The following is a 9255-nucleotide window of genomic DNA, read 5'->3' on the forward strand; positions in this document are numbered from 1 at the left end:
CAGAAAATCACCCGAAGGTCATCTCGGTTTCTCCCTTCGGGATGCCAGCCCTTTTAATGCCCTTTCGAGCCCGCCTCCACAAACAAAGTCCCCCTTTGAGCCAAGCACTCCTGAAATCTGATGCCCTTGTTCGTTTTGCGCTGCTGGTGGCAGGGAGGAAAACAAGAAAGTGACATTTCTGGCGTTGGTCACCAAGCCAGCAGGGTAAGACAAGGATATTTATCTCTTCCTTGAGTGCTCGGAGGCCTCAGATCTAAAGAAATTACAGTTGCTGGCAATCACCATTCCTAGCAATCAGGCTACAGCAGAGGCGAGGGGAAGATGAGCAAACACCCTGATAGAAATAGTTGGGGACCAACGCTAATAACAGGATCCGCCCAGAAATGATGCCTTGTGTGCAGCAGAAACAACAACAACAAAAATGCCATTAAACTTGCGCTGCTGTTAAGTAACATAAAACTTTACCAGATAAGGACTGTTTGCTCTCTCTTAGGGGTTTCTGGCAGCCCTGCTCCCTGGATTACTTCCTGAAATGCATTTGGCTTTGTTTGTTTGTTTGTTTCGTTTTTCTTTTTCAGCTGACAATCTTAACGGCAAGGCGATTTCCAGCATGGGCCCGCACCACTGGGTCACATCGGGCAGCACAAATAACCCCATCCGTGGCGAGAGCCCCTTATCACAACATAAAAGGGGAAAACCCAAGTGCGTGTGCGTGTCCTCTGCTTCCACGTTGTCTTCTCGCTGGGATTTGCCCCATCTCCTTCTGTCTGAGCTGGGCGAGAAGCACCTCCTTCCCCATCCAGCCTGGTGGCAGCTGCATGCTTGGGGACACCGAGATGCAGCTCAGAGCCCCCGTGCTGGCGTGGGAGGGAAGGAGAAGGACAACTGGGCTCTTCTGGGGCCATCCAAGAGCTGCTGATGCCGGCCAGATCCACCACCCATAGAGGAGGAGAAGCCCCAGGGTCTGGTGCCCACCTTGGAGCTGCAGCACGGCCTCCCCGGGAAGGTGTGAGGCACAGGTTCCCGGGGCAGATCTCAGACGTGGGCCCACCACGGGGCAGATCTCACACATGGGCCCACCACGGGGCCGTTCAGCTGCAAACCCAACGCCAGCAGCATGCTCGGGCGGCTCTCGGAGGGTTGCAGCAAGAGGGTGAGAAACCGCTGAAGGGAGAAATGTCAGGAAGCTCGCGGTGGCCTCGGCGAGGCACCAGGAGGTTTAACTCTTTGGTGGGCTTCAAATGCTCACCAGCACCGCCAAAGCTCAGCTGTCGAGGCCAGCCCTGTGTGGGCAGCGGGGCAGGAGGGGGGATTTTCAGCCCGATGAGTTAAAATGCTGCCGAGCGGATGCACTTCCACTGGGATAGGATCAATTTCCTCAGCCCCTGTGACTGATACAAGCATGTCCAGCTGAGGAATTGCAAAGAAAACAGGCTTGAAATGAATTTCATTGCAGCCGGCACCAGCTGCGTGCGTTGATAAGGCCTCTGATAACACTGCAGAGGGGAGTTATCGATGTCGGGCAGGGTTTTCTCATAGCTACGGTACCAGAGAGTGCTTCCAGTGCCCAAAAACCATTCCTTGAAACAGCAACCAGCCGTGGCAGCCTGGGACTGGGACAGTGTGCTGGCGAGCTGCTTGCCATCTTATTTTATTGCTCTTTTCTGAAGTGCCCGTGAGATGCGGAGGCTTATCAGAGCACCCCAGAGATAACACTTCAGACAGTGACAGGCACTTGTGGGATCACCGCCAGCAGCACAGCCACGGGTTGGGTTTCCTGGGGATGTGTCTGGGGCAGGCAGGAGAGCCATCGGCATTCAGCCTCTTCTTTGGCAAAATTTGGCTACCTTAGCTTAACCGTGGTGCTCGCTCCAGCTGCACTGGCTGGACTGCCCAGGCTCGGTTCATCCAGGCTCATTAATCTAATGAAGCTATTAAACCCTGCTCAGAGTGACAGCTTATTGCAGGGCCAATGCAGCTACGCTGCGGTGAGCTGCTCGCCCTGCCCAGCGCCTGGGCACGCTCCTGGGGGGCTGCAGCTTGCCGGGGAGCTGCGCTGTGCACAGAGCCCTCGCCAAGATTTACCCATCTTTGGAGCTGGGAAGGATTCCCAGAAACATGAAATTAGGAAAACACCCTGCAAGCAAACAGAGAGGTGGAAAGGAAATGACACCTAAAGGTCTGATCGCATCTTATCCGCCTGCAGCTGAGCAGATTTAAAAGGTAACCCGGCCCAGCTACCTGTCGCCACCACGCTCCCCGCCAGCAGCTTCAGCCTCCTCCTGAGCACTTCCAAAATACCTGGCTCAGCGCCGTGCACATCCTCTCCATCCATCACCTGTTCTGCTCATGGGAGCTGGCTTAACTTTGGCTGTTTCCTTTGCCCAGCTCGTGCTGCCTGCAAGAGTCCTGCGGGTCAGGGGAGCGGGAGGATGCGCTGATGTTGTGCTGGCAGCAGATCGCATCCTGTGGGGTCAATTAGCCTTGCAAAAAAGGCTTCAGCGGGTATGTGTGCCCCAAAATGCAAGGCAAAGGAGCAAAAAGGAGATGAGGCCTTCCTGGAGGTGCACGAGGAGGGCATGGAGGGAACATTGTCCCGATCGGTGCCAGAGCAGAAGAGGGGTCGGTGTTGTCTCCGGATGCGGCACAGCAAAACTTTAGCTCCAAGCCATTCCTATTTGTCTTTGCTCCTTGCATGTTGTGAATAGCTATTAGCTCAGGCTCAATGGGCTCCACGCAGGTCTTGGAGCCAGATGATTCAAGCTGGGATTTGTTCCACATCTTGGTTTTCGCGTGTTTTCTTTAGCTGCATTTTAATGGTGGGGTTTTCCTTTTTGTTTGGTGAGCTGTACAACGTGGGTACCGTTCCTTGCAGCCATAAATATCCCAAATAAATGCTGCTCTCTGCTTAGGCGAGGGCAAAGAGGAAGTGCCCTACAACATAACAGGTTAGGTTTTTGTCACAGCTCTTCGCCTGGAAAGTCATTGGGAATGTGTCCATGCAAAATGCCGGGTGCTAGTCTGGAAAACAGCATACAATGTCAGCAGAGCCCCAGAGAGAGGAGCGTAACACAGTTAAACAAAGCTGGGCTTGGGTTTAGATCACCTTCATTTCCACCTCGAGCCAACAAACCTCTACTCTGAACGCAGCTAAGCTCAAGCCCAGCTTGGGAAGGGAAACAAAATTATTGCTTCCATAGCTGCCTGAATTTCTGCAGGTTGGTCCCAACAGGCTGCAGTAACCCCCGGGCTGCTCTCTACATCCTGAGCCGCAGGAGGCCAGGAAGAGGCTGGCGGCTGAAAACGAGGTGGTCTGGTTGTATGCAGACCCACCAAACCTCGTGCAATCGATCGCTGCTTCCTGCTGCTCCGTGCCCCATGTGCTCGACAGCTTTGTGCTGCAGTGCTCGCGTTTGGTCGTGGAGCAGGAGTGGGGCTGGGGGGGACCTCCAAGGGGGTAATTGGAGGAGAACCTTAAAAACAGCCCCGTAGGGCTTTCAGGAGGGACAGCTTTGACCCACCACTCCTGGCTGCTGCTACCTCTCCCCCCCCAGATTTATTTGGGGCAGGTGGCTGCGGGCAGCCCCATAGCACGGGCACCCCGAGGAGGGGCTGTGCGCCCGCAGCCTGCAATGCCCACGTCATCCCGCTGGATCTGGTGGATAGCTGCAGGCTGCAAATTTGAGCAGTGTCCCCATGCCAATTTAAATAAATAAGTGGCTCTGCATGCTTTGCCTGGCATCTCATTCAGCCGCTCAAGCATCAAATACCTCCGGGATTCTTTGGGTCTTAATTTGCAGAGCTATTTCCCTTCTGAGCGCTCCTTTATTTTCCTTTTTTGCTTATTTAAACCTGTTTTTCCTGTGGTGAACGAGCTTTGTGGGTGAAAGGAGGCAGGGATAGTGGCAGGGCTTCCCTCCAGGTTTAAGAGGGACCGGCGGACTGTAGGAAAAAAATGTCTTTGCTGGCTGCTGCTTCCACAGCCGTGGCTGCTGGAGACAAATGCGGGTTCGAAATACCACAGATGCCTCAAGGACAGAACAAGCTCAGGCCTGATGGAGTTGCCTTTAACGCCAACGAGAGCAGGGAAGGAGGGCGAGTGGGGGACATGCAGCCCCCCTGCCCTGCCCTTCCTGCTTCTCAGGGTGCTTCAGGCCATGGGGTCTGCAAAGAAACCCCTGGAGTGGCCACCAAGGTGCCTCAGAGGCCGCAAGACTCAAACACAAATGGAAACGGAGCTGGTGTTATTTTCTTTTTGTTTAAAGCCAAAGATGAGAATACTGAGGGATCTGATTCATGGTATTTGAACACCTGGGAGTGATACACAGCAGAGCCTTCTCAGAGGCACGAGATCTTTGCTGCACATAATCTAAAACAAATGTTGCCCCAGCCAATCTCTAATCAAGGCCTTACCAAGCGCTGAATAAATATAGAGGCTTAACTAAATTAGCCAGATCCGTGGTGGTGGTGGATTTATGGCCCCTCATTCCACCCACATACCCCTTACGCAGACCTTCCTCGCTTCCCTCCAGGTGCCTGCTTAACGCGGTTGCCCGGCGCGGTGTTTCGCAGGTATTTGATAATAAGCCCCGATGCTTTGGGGCAGGACATGTGCACGGGCTCAGGCTCCTGCAAGCTTGTCGCAGTCAACCTGCAAAATAGCCGAGAGCATTTCTTCAAGCATGGTTCCCTTTTTCTCATGCTAGCGCCCGTTGTGGTTTTGCACTGCGCTTTTGTGTGCAGCAGCTCCGCTCCTGCAAGGCTGCAGCCGCCTTTGTGCGGGTGCAGGAGGGACGAGGCGAGCAGAGGCGCCGCGCCAGCCTCCCTCCCGAGGGTGCTTCACCGTGGTCAATGTTTTGCACGTCAGCCAGACCGTAAATAAACGCTTTGGCCTCGTGCTTTAGATGTGCCTGGTAAATGCAGCGTGAGCTTTGCTGCGTCCCTTCAGCTCCTCCGTATTCCTGCCAGCCCTGCCTACAGGCAGCAGCAGCGGTGGGAAGAGAGCACGGCCACCTCAGTGAAGAGATGGACTTGGGCATGGCGAGATCAGGGGCCAGGCTGTTTGGACAGCCCAGCTCAGCAGGGATTTCTCAACAGAGGCTGTTAAATGTGGGGTGTCATAGCAAACCCTCTGTTTTTCATGCCCATTACATTTTCCTAACGTTTTTTGGGTTGTCCCCACCACATCCACATGGTATATCTGGCTTTTGTGCTAAATCCTGCCCACATCCATGTCCTTTTTGATGGGGTTTAATGACCAAATCTTCTAAGGAGGCTGTGGTGACCACGGTGTGGCTCAGAGCAGCACAGGGACTTCACCAGCCCCAGCAGCGAGGCAGCCCACAGCGGCTCCCTTTGCCATCCCCCTTTGAACTCATCAGTGAGGATGCCAAGGCTCAACTAGATATTTAGTTCCCTGACACTTACTTAGGCCCCCGTGCCCTAAATAGCACTCAGCAGTCATTTATCATTGCAGGCTGGGTTCTCCAGGCAGCGTGCTTTTGCGTGCTAGTATTTATAGCCGAGCCAATTTTAATTATTTTTTTTTCAGAAATACCAAAATAGTAATGCTCTCTGCTGAAATACCCTATCCAAGCTGCCACGCTCTGTGGTTCAATAAACACGGGCCACCTCACGAACGAAATTTGTCACAACATCTTCTCTTCTCATCCCCTGGATCTGCTCTATCTGCGGCTGCTCTTCTGGAAGGCCTTTGCGGAGCCAGGCACCGTCCCCTCCTGACGGAGAAATTGCTCTAATTAGAGGCAAGCAAAGCAGTGACCCCCAGCGAAGGGCGCCTGGGGATGCTAAAAATTCAGCTAAATCCCTGATATTGCATCTTGCCCGGTCAGGGTGCCGTGTCTGCCCAGCTTTCTCCATGCCCACCTCAGGCTGTGGCTCACGGGGGCGAGCTGCAGCAGGGGCGCCGCCACCTCCCTCGCATGCCGAGCGGGTGCAGCGGCAGCCAAAAGCTGCCTTATTAGGTCCTAATTACCTCCCTGCGATCTGAAATTCTTAAATTTGCCACTAAAGTCAGATAGGAGTAAAAAACGTCACACTTTTGCAGCTCGGATATTTGCAGCCATGAATAATACACTCGCACACTCATTTACTAATGGATACACTTCTCTTCTAATTTCTTTTCCCCTCCAGACATTTGCAGAAGCTCTTTTCATTCCCATCACACCTTTAGCTAGCAGTAAGCCATTCTGTTTTGTTGCTCTTATCTCTTCCCTGAAAGCTTTTATTGACTGCCTGTTGTTTTTTTCTCTTCACCTTTTCCATTTCCCATACAGTCTATTTTTTTATTTTTTTCTTTCAAGTCTTCAGATCTGCAAGAAGTCCCTTGTGAAGTTATTTTGGAGATTTCTCTCTGCAGCAGCTGAGAGCTAATGACGGGAGCAAGGAGGAAAAGCAGAGCTGGCTCCAGAATCTGGTGGGACTGGGAGGGGGTGCCAATAAATTCGCCTTGGCGGTGACAAATGTGCCAGTTTTCTGCCATTTCTCTGAGCACACCCTGAGCCAGAACAGGACTCGGGCACTGAGGAGGACAGGAGAAGGCCACAGGTGAGAGCAGCACCGACCTGCTTTGCTTCCACTGCCAGTTGGCTGGAGCAAGGGACTTTCCGAAGCGCTGATGCACAAAACCACCAACAGCTCAGCTTTGATCCCTCTGCTTTGAAAGAAGCCCTGAACTTGCCAAAGCGACCAGCTCCCACCAGAGGTCGGAGGCAGCTGCCTTTCCCTGATTTCTCTCCTGTGCTGCATGTTAGGAAGTGCTCGGCCACCTCTAGGAACCTGGCTTTGGATGGCTGGGCTGGTGGTGGCTTTTGGGAGCCAACCACAGCGCCCATCCGAGATGTTTGGGTGCCTGTTTGCCACCCGAACACCACAATAACCCCACAATAACCAGCAGGGCTTCTTGCAGCAGTGCTTTCCCGGCTCCCAAATGGAGATGTGTGGGGGTGGCAGCCCCACTCCCAACTCACACCAGTCAAACCCAGCACGTCCCAAAGGTGTTTGGTGACCCGTGTCAAATCGTGGCAATCAAAGCAGCTGCTTCTTGCTCCTCAGAAAGGAGCTGGTGTCACTCCCCACCACCCCTTGGCTTTTGCAAGGCTCAAAAAAACCTCTTTGCCCAGCTCAAGCAAAACCAGCAGAAGAAACATAGGGTTTCTAGGTCATGCTGTTCTTGGGAGATGAGGCAGAAAGCAGGTTAGGAGGCTCTCCAAACACCTCGCAGAGAGGAGGACAGGCCCGAGCATCATGGCCCAGAAGTCCAAGCCCTCTCCTACGCCTCTCAGAAGCACCTTGCCCAAGCTGCCTCCTGCTGTGGCCAGGTCCCCTCACGCAGGGCTCCTGCTGCTGGCAGCCCAGCCAGCCTGCGGTTAAACTGATGCTCGATTTGGGGGAAGCAGAGAGGGAGAAATTCGCCTCCGAGCAAGAAGCCGCAGTGCTGCATCTGCCCTCCCCACCCTGGCTCTCCGAAGCCTTCCCAGCCTTTTGCTTTCCATGCTCCGCTGGCGTCTAATCCTGCGTGCAGGAGCCCTCGCGCTTCCTGTGCTCGTTCCTCCCGGGCATCTGTTTTCTCTTCCATCCTGCCTGCCCGTTCGGCAGCCTGCACTCGGTTCCTCTAATCCCTCCATCTTCACTCGTTGTTCTCAGCTCCACATAATAAATATTAACAGCTTACACGTACCTTGGGGTTCTTATGCAAGGACTCCAAATAGCTTTACGGTTCGGGTGCACATGGGGATCACTTTATTCACGAGCAACATACAGCCACCGATGAGACAGCAGTTGTTTAGCAACCTACAGCAACAACACACAATAGTTAAGACGGGAAGTGAAGATAAATATCGCATCCATTTGAAACTCCAGGAGGGGATTGGAGTTGGCAGAATATAAGTGCTCGCGTTGAGTTTTAGCCAGAATACTCCGAATAGCATTCCTACGCTTACAGAGTGAACTAGAGGATTTAAAATACCTAACCCATCCCCGGTGGTTTATTTACAACTCTCGTTAACAGCGCTGACATTTCAGAGATGCTCTTAACTGGAGCGAGGTGAGTTCCTCAAGTAATGAACTGCACGGAATTACTCCAAAGCCCTTCCTCAGAATTTCTATGGAAGGAGCAATCAGATTATTATGTACAATCAATAGCTATCTATTAGCTCGGGAATTAAATTTATATATTTCAGGCAGTTTCTCCCTTCAGCTACAACTATCTCTATCCCACAACAACAGAAAGCCAATGACTACATGGTTTCTTTTCAGCTGTGCCACAAGCTTTTCTACTCTTTCCTGACACTCAAACATTGAATGGGGTGAAAGGAAAAAGGGGAGGGGGCAGCGAACCACTTTCCTTCCTCCCCAGAGCATGGCAGTCAAGGGGCAGGGGCTCTGAGCAAGGACCCTGCATCCTCACGTGGAAGCAAGGAGGGATGGAAAATTGCGGATGGGAAAGGTGCAGGTGGGAGCTACCCCATCACCTATGCCAGTGCATCCACCTGGAAAGGTGGTGACAGAATTTTGGGGATGAGCAAGCTAAAAGGAGGCTTTTGGGGATGGCTTTCGTGATGGAGGCATTGCTTTGGCTCCAGAGCAGCACGAGCCCCAGCCCCCTACCAAAACCATGACCTCCTCTTTCTGGAGGTCTGCAGAAAGCTCCTTGTGCCACGTAGCTGCTCTGGCTTTGTCCCTTTCTGCCCAGGATTTGATATTTCTAGGGGTTTTGAATTTCACCACCCTGCAGAAAGGCCCCTGCTCTTGTTTCTCCAGATCGCTCTGGTCCTGTCCCCTTCCACCCACCGCTTCACTTTACAGGCACAGGGGAGAGTGGGTTTTTCCACTGCTGTTCCAGCCTGCGTCTTCTCAAAGCTCCCTAGGGACAATATTAAACACTGACATGTGCTTATGAGCCTCTTTCCCCCATACACATTAATTCTTTGACCTGGACTCCTAAGCACACGTAGCATGCACAGAAAAGTGATTTTTCTCCTCTTTTTTTAATTTTTTTTCCAGTGGCTGTACAGACCCAGCTTAGTGTGATCCACCCGCTCCTACCCACTTCATTTTTTCGTACTTAGTAAACTAGCAATTATGTCAAAGGAAAAGTTTGTTTTGTGTGATCTGCTTTATATAAGCGTGTTTGGCAATTCTTGAACTTTGTCTGCAGCATCCGCGTGCTGGAATATTTCCCACTCGAAGTGTTCTTGGTATAAGTTAGCAAATAGCATAGATAAATGGGATGGG

This window comes from Aythya fuligula, chromosome 1, assembly GCF_009819795.1.
Source record: "Aythya fuligula isolate bAytFul2 chromosome 1, bAytFul2.pri, whole genome shotgun sequence".
NCBI lineage: Eukaryota > Metazoa > Chordata > Aves > Anseriformes > Anatidae > Aythya > Aythya fuligula.